The sequence below is a fragment of the Myodes glareolus genome, chromosome 1 (genome assembly GCF_982192425.1).
Source record: "Myodes glareolus chromosome 1, mMyoGla1.1, whole genome shotgun sequence".
Classification (NCBI taxonomy): Eukaryota; Metazoa; Chordata; class Mammalia; order Rodentia; family Cricetidae; genus Myodes; species Myodes glareolus.
Window position 1 is genome coordinate 110596936 of NC_142026.1, and position 12247 is coordinate 110609182.

The following is a 12247-nucleotide window of genomic DNA, read 5'->3' on the forward strand; positions in this document are numbered from 1 at the left end:
TAAAGATGCAGAACAGTATTATACAAGAAGAAAAGTGCTAATGTTAATTTTGTCTTAGATTATCCATATATTTTTCACTATAAAAATGTTTATGGAGGCACACTCAGCAATGAGAGGCTGAGACAGGAGGATCATGAATTCAAGGTCAGCTTGAAGTATGTATAAAATGCTATCTGAAATCAAAGTAAAACAACAAAAAACCAAACTTGGTAGTGGTGGTGCTTGCCTTTAATCTCAGCACTTGGGAAGCAGAGGCAGCCGAATCTCTGTGAGTTCGAAGTCAGTCTAGTATACACAGCTAGTTCCAGAGCTACACAGACAGAGAAATTCTGTCTCAAATAAAAAAGAGATAAAATTAAAAAATTAAACTGTTCACAGCTAAACATGGAACAGTGTGCTGCTTGTGGCAAGAAAGCTTAGGAATTAGAAGTTTGCAATGGAAAATTTGAAAGTATTTTAAACGAGACAAAATTTCTTAGTCTAATAGGTACATTTCAATTGCTCAAATTTGCAGTTTTTAAAGATTTGGATGACTCCTCTAATCTTGGATTCTTGTCATAGACTGATCTTTACCTGGACAATTTTGCTGTTTTGACAAGCAACTCATGCATATTAAGTTGCAAACAGAAGCAAGGCTGTGAATCTGTGGAGCTTAATGCACTTATTTCTAAGACATAGCCATTGTGTTATCAACAGCCCACATTAACACAGAAATCTGATAATATTTAACCAGAGCAGGAGGACAAGCGGTGGACTCTGAAGATGTGCTCTTCCCATATCAGAGTGTGAGGCATTCACGGTAAGTTGGCATAGAGGGAAGGACAGACGGAATTTCCCTTGGTGCTCACTTGTGAACAATAACCTTTAACAGTGGTTCTCAACCTATGGGTAGTGACCCCTTTGGAGTCACATATCATATATTTACATTATAATCCATAACTGTATCAAAATTGCAGTTATGAAGTAGTAATAAAATAATTCTATGGCTGGGGGTCACCACAATCTAAATATTAAAATACACAATCTAAATATTAAAAGACTACAGTATTAGGAAGAAAGAGAGTCACTGACTTAGTACAAGATCTATCAGACTCTCAAGATATGAAATAGAAGACAATGTCTGTTTCAGGGTGTAGGCAGACTTGTCCATCAAGACTGCTGGCTCAGTTCTGTCATGCCAGTCATTCCCCACACCATCACACTGAGACTTAATAATAATTATAAATGCTCAGTAGATAGCTCAGGCTTATTACTAACTAGCTCTTACAACTTAAATTAACTATTTATCTATGTGCTGCTCCAAGGCTCTCCTGAATGTCCTGCTTCCTTTCCATGTGCCTGGAAACTCCTCTGACTCTGCCCTTCTTCTTCCCAGCATTCTCTCTGCCCAGAAAATCCTGCCTAGCCATTGGTTAATCAGCCTTTTTTTTTTTTAAGTTTGAGGGCAATGCATATTTACAGTGTACAAAGATTGTTCTACAGCATTTTCCACTTTTTGTCTAACTAAAAAGGAAGGTTTTAATTTTAACATAGTAAAATTATTTGCAACAAAAACAATTATCAATTAAAAATTACAGTTACAATATCCAGTCCATTTGTACTTGGCAAAATAGAGAAAGCACTCCATCAGCTGTTCTTTCCTGAAGAATCCAGAGCTTCAAACCTAATTTACTGTCTACCATGATTATGGATAGTTGTAATTGTAACATTCTAGCCTTCAACCTCCACGAAAACCTGAGAAGGATATAGTATTACCTAGGTAAATGGGAAGGGCAAAGCAGATAACTTCCAAAACTAAGAAATGATAGAAACAGCTGACTGCCTGGACAGTCAGCCAAGGTCCTCTGTAATGTTAGAGCATCTGTCTCAGCCTACAGACCTAGACTATCTGACAGATTCTTCTGTGAAGCCGGAATTTTGAAGGATTGATCTACTTAGTCTTTTTCACTTTCTTTTCTTTTCTTTTTTAAAAAAGATTTATTTATTTATTATTTATACAACATTCTGCCTCCATGTATGCCCACATGCCAGAAGAGGGCACCAGATCTCATTACAGATGGTTGTGAGCTGCCACCATGTGGTTGCTAGGAATTGAACTCGGGACCTCTGGAACAGCAGCCAGTGTTCTTAACCACTGAGTCACCTCTCCAGCCCTCTTTCTCACTTTCTTTTGTGTACTGCTTCTTCAATTTGGATAGCATACTGTCAGCAGTTGAGGCAAGGGCAGTTTCTTACCAGTGGCTAACTTTCGCCACAAAGAAAGAAAACTCCATATAAGTTTTCTTTGATGCCCATCATCTTCTCTGAATTAGTTTGGTGCTACCAGGAGCAGATAAGTCTCGTTATCATAAAACACCTCACATTATTAAAATATCTTAACTTCCAATGTCTGTAAATCTCTGAAGTGTGTCTAAAATCTACCTGTCTATCTATAATACATCTGTTTGACCTAACGTGGCTACAAGTTTGATTGTAATAGGTGACTAACTATCAACCTGCATTTTTTATTATTCTAAATAGTTTTAATAATAACTTTTAAGGACTAGAAATTTATATTCATTGTTAAATGCATAGTATAATACATTAAACAAAAGTAGAAATGTATGTACAATATGTTCTAACAAAAATAGTCTTGAATTTGTATAAAAATATCTCAAAAAAGAGTAGAAACATATATACAAAATAACAAAAATAACTTTAAATTAGTATCAATAAGCCAAAATCCATACCAATGCGAAATATTTTGAGATTGATAATTAGTTTTGAATTAAAGTAGATTCAATAATCTACCCCTCTATTCTCACTGTTTCTATATCCTATTCCCTGTTTTTTTTTCTTTAGAAAGAGAGAGTTCTTTGAATTTAACTCTTGTCTAGCTTAATGAATTGACTTACTTTTTTCTGACTATGACCAATATAATCCAATGTGTCTGAGCAGCTGTAGCTCCTTCATTAGCAATCATAAACTCTAAAGACAACACAGTAACATACAGAATCTAGATTTTCTGTGTATTTCCCATGTCTATGTGACTTATTATACTTTTTATTACTTTAGTTTGTTTAAAGGACTTATTATTAATATTTTTGAACTACATTTTACTACTATGAACTACTGTGATTGTCTCTACCCTTTTTCTTTTCCCTCCCAAGTCTATTTATAATTTTAAATACATTATAACCCATTTAGAGTTGGTTTTTTTTCCCCCAATTGGATCTGTCTTTACTGAGCATCTGAATTGTTTTTGAGCCGATGAGATGAATCTTAAACTGCTGTGTCAGCAGAATAACTCAGCATAGTGCTTGGCATCAGGTGGCTAGCTCCTCCCAGAGGTAGCTGCTGGGAGACATGTCTAGGTACTGCAGTCAACACGACAGACAGGAGACTTGGAAACTGTGTTTTGTTCCTTATGTGTTTAGAAATTTTTAAGGCTTTCTCAGGTTTTTTGTGGACGTAGGTGCTGGATGTTTTGGCACCACATATTGATGAAGCTCCTTTGTGTCTTGGCAGCCACTCACAAGTAACCATTCAGAGACTTATTAATTACAAATGCTTGGTTGATAGCTCGGATTATTACTATCTAGCTCTTACAACTTAAAACAATTCATTTCTATTCATCTGTGTGTTGCCCCAAGGTGTATGGTTTTATACCACTCCTGCATGTCCCTCTTCCCTTCCCTCTCCCTGGTGACTCCTCTGCCCTGAAAATCCTGTCTACCCATCAGCCAATCAGCTCTTTAACAACAATGAAGACCAAATCATATTTACAGTGTGCAAAGATTGTTTCACAGCACCAAGCTGACTTGTACTTGTTATGTGACTGTAACATGGCTGCAGATGTATAACACACCTTGGTGATATGTGTAGCCTCTGCATGGTGTGGATAGATGGCACTGTGTACCTAGAAGTTGTACCTGTACTCTAGACACAAAGCCAAATACAAGATTGCTAAGGGCAGTGTCTACAACCATCAGAGGAAATAGAGTAGTTTCAAGATTACTCAGTTGCTTGGCAAATTTTGGCAATAAAATACCTAATTAAAACAACTTACGAGAGAATATATTTATCCTAGATTATAGTTGTAAAGGAATTCAGTTCATTGTGGCAAAAATAACTCAGCAGCAGGGGCATTAGGCCTGCCTATTACCCGCAGTAAGAAAGAAGAGAGAAAGAAGGAAGTGTGGCAGCCAACAAAACCTCAAAGCCTGCCCAATTCTTTCTCTTGTTAGGGTGCCACCTTCCTGAAGATTCCATGACCTTTCCAGACAGCCCCACCAATGGGATCATGTGTTCAAACACCTACAGGTAGCACAGTACATTCAAACCACAGGAGTGATGTGGTTACAAGTGTCAAGGCTCCAAGGACCTGGTGTGAGTTTTTCCTATAGAGAACACCATCATTATAAACTTCATAAAGCAACAGGGATGGCCCAAGAAGCTGTTCTACAAACAATTCCCAGCCTAGGCTCCTGATTAGCTTGTTGAGACTATAGCCTTTGAGCTTATTTCCCAGAACAGTAGCTATAAACTTTATGGTCTGAGAGTGTACTATTTCACAGAGACTATAATTCAGTAAATCATTGATCAATAAATCAGGATCATTTTCCCTAGCGGTTATAAACACGTTTTCATATTGACAGATCATATTTTTAGGTATTTATTGTCATGGTGCCAAAGTCATGTGCTATTAACAGGACAAGAAAAACTTTACATTCATTTCTAGTACAGACATCAATCTGTGTTCCTTAAAAAGGTACTCAGGTGAAGAAAATGCCAACCCTATTTCTTCATGGGCCAACCCTTTCAAAACATTCGCTTGAGAGCAAAGGCATTGCAGAAGAGCTAGGGGATAATTACATAGAATAACATGATATTTTCAATGGAATATTTTCATTTTTACATGTATTTAATTCTGTTTTTTTTTCTTGTTTGGTTTTAAGACAAGGTCATGCCCTCAATCCCCATGCCCAGGCTGCCCTCAATACCTATGTGATGGTAGAAGTTACAAAATGATCCCACACTAGTTCAGAATTGTGTATAATAAAAAGTTATTTATTTAGGAGAGACTGACAGATCACTGTCCTAGATCATGGTCCTCTGCATGAAGGGGGAACAGGAACAAGAGTCTAGCAGCCAGAAGTGAGAGCCAAAAGCAAGAGAGCGAGTGCAAGCTTTACAGCAGCGTCTATATATAAGAGACCATGCCCAAGTGGGCTGGTATCATAAAGGCTATTGGCTGAAGGAGCAGAAGAAGCTCCCACAGCACCTATGTACCTGAGGTTGACATGGAACTCATGATCCTCCTTTTACCTCCCAACTACTTTTATTTATAGATATTTACTACTGCAGAAAACAAATTTGCTTTAATAAAAGTTAAATTGCCTCTCAAGGCAATATACTTTTGTCCTTATTCTGATGAGTCCACCCTATGGAAAGTCTGCTGGCTTGTGAGTGGAAGAGTGAAGAAAACATTTGCCATCTTAATCATGAAGCGCTCTAGGAACTTAGAGTACTCTTCAGTTGCACGGTGCCAGCAGAAACACTCACTTGGCAAAAGTGGATGTGTGTGCAGGTGCCTGGACTATCACACCCACCAACTCCACCTCAGACCTTCTGGAAAGAGGCAAGAACTGGCAGGAGCCAGTCAGCAGCTGGAACAAGTCAACTCCCATCAGCTTCCAGGCATCTTCTTAGAAAGGGGTCATGTTTCTCTACTACTTCCTGTCTTGAAACCCAGGGTCATGGAGTGAGCCTAGGCTCAAAGTCAGAGAAGTAAATGGTGCCAGGTGTCCCCACAATCATCCTACCCATCCAGTGTCCTGTGAAAGGCTGGCATTGACAATGGAACGTCGATGTTCACATGCCCAAAGAAACATTAATCCTGAGTTACCAAAGGCATCTCTGAAGATAGATAACATGATGCTACTCATGATAATTGCTAATCCACCTGCTGCTGGCTGCTTCTTTTGCTTCAAACTTTTGTGCTAAATGGCTTCCAAGCTTTCTCAATAAATCTGTATTAGGAACACTCTAATCTTAATCCTGGTGAGGAACTTGAACCTAACCAATCATGTGTTTTAGACAGGCATGGTAATAAAGCTTTACAGAGTTAAATGCAACATAAAAGAATGCAATACATCTTTGCGTCATTAAGCAAATATTCAACAGCATAAATGAATGTAACATATTTTATTTTATTTATTAATTTATAAAACTTTCCACTTCTGCCCCTACTCCCAATACCCTCCCACTGCCCCCACTCCCTCTCCTCCTCCCTCTTCAGTCCGAAGAGCAGACAGGGTTTCCTGCCCTGTGGGAAGCTCAAGTTCCTCTCCCCTCCCTCCAGGTCTAGGAAGGTGAGCATCCAAACAGACTAGGATTCCAAAAAGTCAGTACATACAAACGAAACAAGTCCCAGTGCCATTATCAATGGCTTCTCAGATAGCCCCCATGTCAGTAACATATTTTAAACTGATATTCCACAACAAGAAACTCAGGAGGAATGAGGGTGAAGGGGAGGAACAGAACAGTCCAGTGGCAAAGAGGAGAAGGGGAAGTGTTTTGTTATCCCCTTTTCAACCTTCCTAACACTGCAACCCTTAACAACACAGTTCCTCACGTTGTGGTGACCCTAACCATAAAATTATTTCATTGCTATGTAATTTTGCTATTCTTATGAATTGTATGAATGCCAGTTCATACATTTAAACATGGTGTCACGGTATCTGTTTAAAATCTCATTCATGACGTTCAAGTTCACTCTTCAAGGTAGTGTGTGTGTGTGTGTGTGTGTGTGTGTGTGTTTATGATGAATGTACACAGGTGTGGCAGGATTCGTACATGGAGGCCAGAGGAGTGAGGTGCTCCACCTTTAATTAACTGCTTGTCTGTGTCCCCCAGTTGGGGTTCAAAGAATGGACCTGGCTGTGCCAGGCTTTGCCTGGCTTTTTACATTAGTATTAGTGATATTGCGCCCAGGCCCTCATGTTTTTTCAGCAGGTGCCTTCGCTCACTGAGCCAGCTCCTCAGATCCCCTGGAACAGATCTTATTGATCTGTTGATCTTAAATGAAGTGCCAACTGTGCACCAGGAGCAGGAACTTATTTCCAAAAAGAGCTCTGTAAATCAAGAAAGGTTAATGCTTGACTGAAAAGTGAGTGAGGCTGTGGGTTTATAGGCCTTAACAGGCAGCAGATACAAAATTTAACAAACACAGAGAAGTATTTTTGCCCATTTATTAAGTCACACATGAAACAATATATTTCTATGCTTAACACATGAGCATAGATGCAAAGTGGACACCATCCCAGGAAAGGTGGGGCCCAAGACAGTCCTATCTTGGGGGCTGTTACATAAATTGCTACAGTGTATCTAAGGGTAACCTGATGATTTGTTCCAAGTAATCAAAACATAGTTCATAAACTATAGCATGGATTTCATTTCTTTGTTTTAAGGAAAGCATTGTACAATTTTAGAAAAATACAGGGATGCAGAATCTAAACAAATTGGCTCACTATAGAAATTACAGCACACTCATACAGCAGGGCATGGTTTAACAATCTGGCACTTGTTTGCATTTATCAATGTGGAAAGTTTTAGAACATGTAAATATAAACGACAGCTTCCTAAGTATCAGTGGTTCATTTTGGTGAAGGAGATAACAAACTACTTCCCCTTCTCCTCTTTGCCTCTGGGCTTTTCTCTTCCTCCCCTTCACCCTCATTCCTCTGCAGTTTCTTGTTGTGGAATATTAGTTTAAGAAGTTACATTCATTGATGTTGTAGAATATTTGTTTAATGACGCAAAAACATATTGCATTCTTCTGTGTTGTATTTGTTTTACTCTGTGATGCCATGTTACTTTGCCTGCCTAAAACAGCTGATTGGTCTAATAAAGACCTGAACGACCAATAACTCGATAAGAGAAAGAAAGAGGTGTCATTGGCTGGCAGAGAAAACAATTAGGAGGAGAAATTTAGGAAAGAAGAGAGGAGGACGTTAGGAGCCACTCATCCAATTACACAGCTAGTCACGGAGTAAGAAGAAAAGAATGATATATAGAATAGAGAAAGGTGAAAAGCCCAGAGGCAAAAACATAGTTAAAGAGAAATGGGATAATTTAAGTTCGAAAAGCTGACTAGAAACAAGCCAAACCAAGGCCGGGCATTCATAAGTAAGAATAAGCCTCTATGTACTTATTTGGGAGCTGGGTGGTGGGCCCTGAAAGAGTTAAAAAAAGATCTACAAAGTCTCTTCTCACTCTTGCACTGTTTTTTGACCTTCCTAATGCTGCAACTCTTTAATATAGTTTCTCATGTTGTGACCCATCCGTAATATTATTTCATTGTTACTTCATGACTATAATTTTGCTCCTCCTATGATCTGTAATGTAAATATCAGATTTGTAGGATATCTGATATATGGTCCCTGTGCAAAGGTCTTTTGACCTCTGAAGGGGTTGCCTGTGGGGTAATATTATACAGGCCACATATTTCTGTATTGTATCAACAGTCAGGCTCTCAAGCTACAATAGCAACTGGTGCGAAAAGCATCTCCAGGCTGGCTGTCTCCGGCAGGCAAGGCTGATATGCTGCTCAGTTCTTTGTAATTATGGAGATCGCCTGAAAAGAGGTGTTAATTCCAAGCTAGTGACTTTAGTCTTGCTACCCTGGAAAGAGAATGCTAACGAACTCCCCTCTCAGTTTACCTTGTGAGATAAAAGATGTTTGGAGAATAAACACGGGTGGTCTTCAGGATTTGAATGAACCCTGAGATTCTCTTCCTGTGTGAACTATGTCTCAATTATTCCTGCTCCTCCGTGCTGGTCCAGAGAGATGGTCTATGTTGGGGTTTGGACCCTGACAGTTGTCACCCTCAGGTTGAGAACTGCGGTTCTGGAAGTTATTGCCATGGAAGTATAGGCACAGTGCTGCAAGCGTGTCTCTAGGATCATGCTATGCAATGAATGCTGTCTTAGGATCATTGTGAGACCTTCTCGGCCTCCCCTACAGTCATGAGAGTCAGTCTAGGTTGCTAGGCAAAGAGAGATGATGTGAAGAGGAAGGCTGCACTGACAGCTGTCATTCAGACCTCACACAAGGACAAGATCACCTCGGTCTCTCAGGCTCTAGGGAGCTGCTCCATGCCTCCTGCTGAGTGAGAGACCTCAGGATAGAGCACAGCAGTGCCGCCTGGATGAGCACAGACTGTCCTGGGAATTCTGGGAAATGGGCGTTGTCCAGTGAAGCCAGCACATTGCTGTTGGTTGTTGTTACCTTAATGAAATATGACATTCAGTTTGTAACCCAAATCTATCAGAAGAGGGAGGAGAAAAGTGCCAGTTATGCTGCCTGATTTCTGTTCTTTTTAAATTCTTTTTTCATTTTTGAAACTAGAGTATTATGGCATTTTCTCCCTCTCGTTCCTCCCTCCAACCCTCCCCTGTAATGTGCCCACTGCTCCCCATACTTTCTGTAATACCTTTCTTCTTCTACAGGGAGGTTGGTAAGAAAAGTCGGAGATTCAGCTGTGTTCTCATTTGGAACCTTTCCTCTGTTTCAGAAGCTTTTGTTGATGTTTCTCCAGTGCAGAGGGAAGGGAGGGTAAGTCATTCTTGTGCTGAGCTTTTCCTTGTAAGACAGTCTTCCTCTTTGAATATATTCTGGATTGTGTGACTAAAATTAACTACAGTCCCATCAGGGAACCAACCTAGGGCCATAGTTCTAGGATATCTGTGCTTTTAAAACTCAGCCAGCGCCATTGGCAGGTAGGATCCTGCCCATGGCATCCAGGTCCTGTCGCACAGGTCTCCTTCCCAGTAGATGCTGTATAATCCCTCGGCTGGTGGTGATCTTCGGAGAAGCACTTGACATAGATACAACAACCAGTAATTCTGTTTATGCGTCTTTAAGTGTAGATGTTTATTCCAGAAAGAGACAATGCTCAGTTAAAAATCGAGACACAAGCCTCTTCCACATGGGGGCTGATTCCATATTCCTGTATAGACAGCAGCAGGATCTGTCCTGGCCAAAGGGAGAAAACAACTTAGGTGTTCCCTGACACACACACAGAACGAGGTGACGCATGCAGCGGTATGGTATTCCGCTACATGCAGGAACTTGAATGAACCTGGAATAATCAAGGCCAAACAAAATAAGAAGATTCTCTATTGTTCCACGGGATGAGACCTATCTAAGTAAGTCATATTTGTAGACACAGATGTAGGTAATGTGGTGGTTATCTGGAGTTAGGGAAAAGGAAATGAAGAGCCATTCAGTGCTCTGGAAGATGAACATTTTTGATACCCCTTGCCAGACAACGAAAATATGTTTAATGCTTCTGAAATGTACTTTGCTTCAAATTAATTAAAAAGCAGAACTTTTTATGTTTTGTTTTTGAAACTATCACTTATAAAACCATGATGGGAATAGAAGGATGGTCTGACATGATAGATGGAAGTCCTGGGTGCCGGTGGAAAGCATGCAAGATTGTTACTAATATGAAACAAACAAACAAACAAATTTCTTTTTACAAGATCAGTAAAATGAATCCCTGTGTTAGAGTGTGAGCATGTTTAAAACTGAAAAAGAGACACTCCTGTACTAAGGAATTGTTCGCCCCCTGCTGGCCACTCTTGGAATTGTTCTGCTTGAAGAAAGAACAGGATTGTAGGAGTAAGAACGCTTTCAGAAAGGCATTCCTGTTACTAAAAAGTAAATAGTTTTTATTCCTAAAATATTTCCTGTGAGAGCATCAGACTCCTAAATCCATCACCTGAAATCACTCACGCATGCATTATTTTGCTCATTAAAATAAACACACTTCCCAGCCTTTATTTAAGTCCCACTATGTGTTGTAGTTTGAAAGAGACGACTTCGCTGTGAGCTTGAACTTATTTTCTAGTAGAGAAATACAAATACAGAAATACACAAGTCAATGAAATGCTGTGAGATAATAAGTGTGGTAGAAGCCGCCTTGATCCTAGAGTATAAGGATTAGGCAAAAGGGAGTAAACAGGTCTTACAGGTTTATAATTAGTGAGTTGGATTTCTGCCCTTAGAATTCACTTAAAAAGAGGGTGTGTCGGCTGGAGAGATGGCTCAGTGGTTAAGAGCATTGACTGTTCTTCCAGAGGACCTGAGTTCAATTCCCAGCAACCACATGGTGGCTCACAGTCATCTGTAATGAGATCTGGCACCCTCTTCTGGCTTGCAGGTATACATGGAGGAAGAATGTTGTATACATAATAACTAAATAAAATCTTTTTTTAAAAAGAGGATGTGTGTGTACGTGTGTGTGTGTGTGTGTGTGTGTGTGTGTGTGTGTTTCCATGTAATTTTATCATATGTATATATCTGGAAATGATACTATAACCAGGATGGAGAATTATGCCCCCCACATGTTTTCTGGACTAGCCCCCTATTCAAACACAACTTCTTCCTCCACCATTCCTGAATCCTGAGAACCATCAGTACTGTGCAACAGTATTCCTGGGGAGACATGCTCAATTGTCTGCTTACTCCAGACAGGGAACTGATGAACGACTGAGTATGGATACCTCCAAGGTCCAACTTGGTGAGTCTATGAGGTTCAGCAGGGTTACTTACAGGAGCGGAAATGACTCAGACAGCTGCATCACCCAAGCCCATTCCAGCCTGGGTGACAGTTCATGACAGCTGGAAACCTGAAGTTGGGTGCACAACAGGCTGGAGACAGTCTCCTTGGGGAACCTTGGGTGGCCTGAATCGCTTTCAGGTAGCTCTGATGATCTCTGCCTCTTGGCAGCTCGGCTGGTCACTGTTTCTTCCAGAGGACTCAGCTGGTCTATCCAGGCATCCCATAGTAGTCCCTTACAGCTTCTCTATGTTTAAGGAAAAAGGGGTCTGGGATATCTGATCAGTTCTTGGGGGACTTTCTGAAGGTCTGAGTTTTTACTTCCTGAGCTTAATGAGTTTTTGTTTACAAGATGGAATATTTCATAGTCCCTGACAGCCCCCCGCTGTCTCAGTTTTCCAGCATCCTGCATCTTAGCGAACCTCCCTCTAAGGTGGGAGGATTTAATCTCAAAAGAAACTGTCAGACAGCAGTTAGTCTGCTGAAAGATGATGTTCCACCCAGAGATTACCTCTGATGCAGACGGATGTGGAAACTAAACTTGACGTCAGTGCAGAGAATTCAGATATCGTTTCAGGAACTTTACATAAATACACCATGTGACCTTTTGGAATTAGTTTCACACTTGGCACACCTTC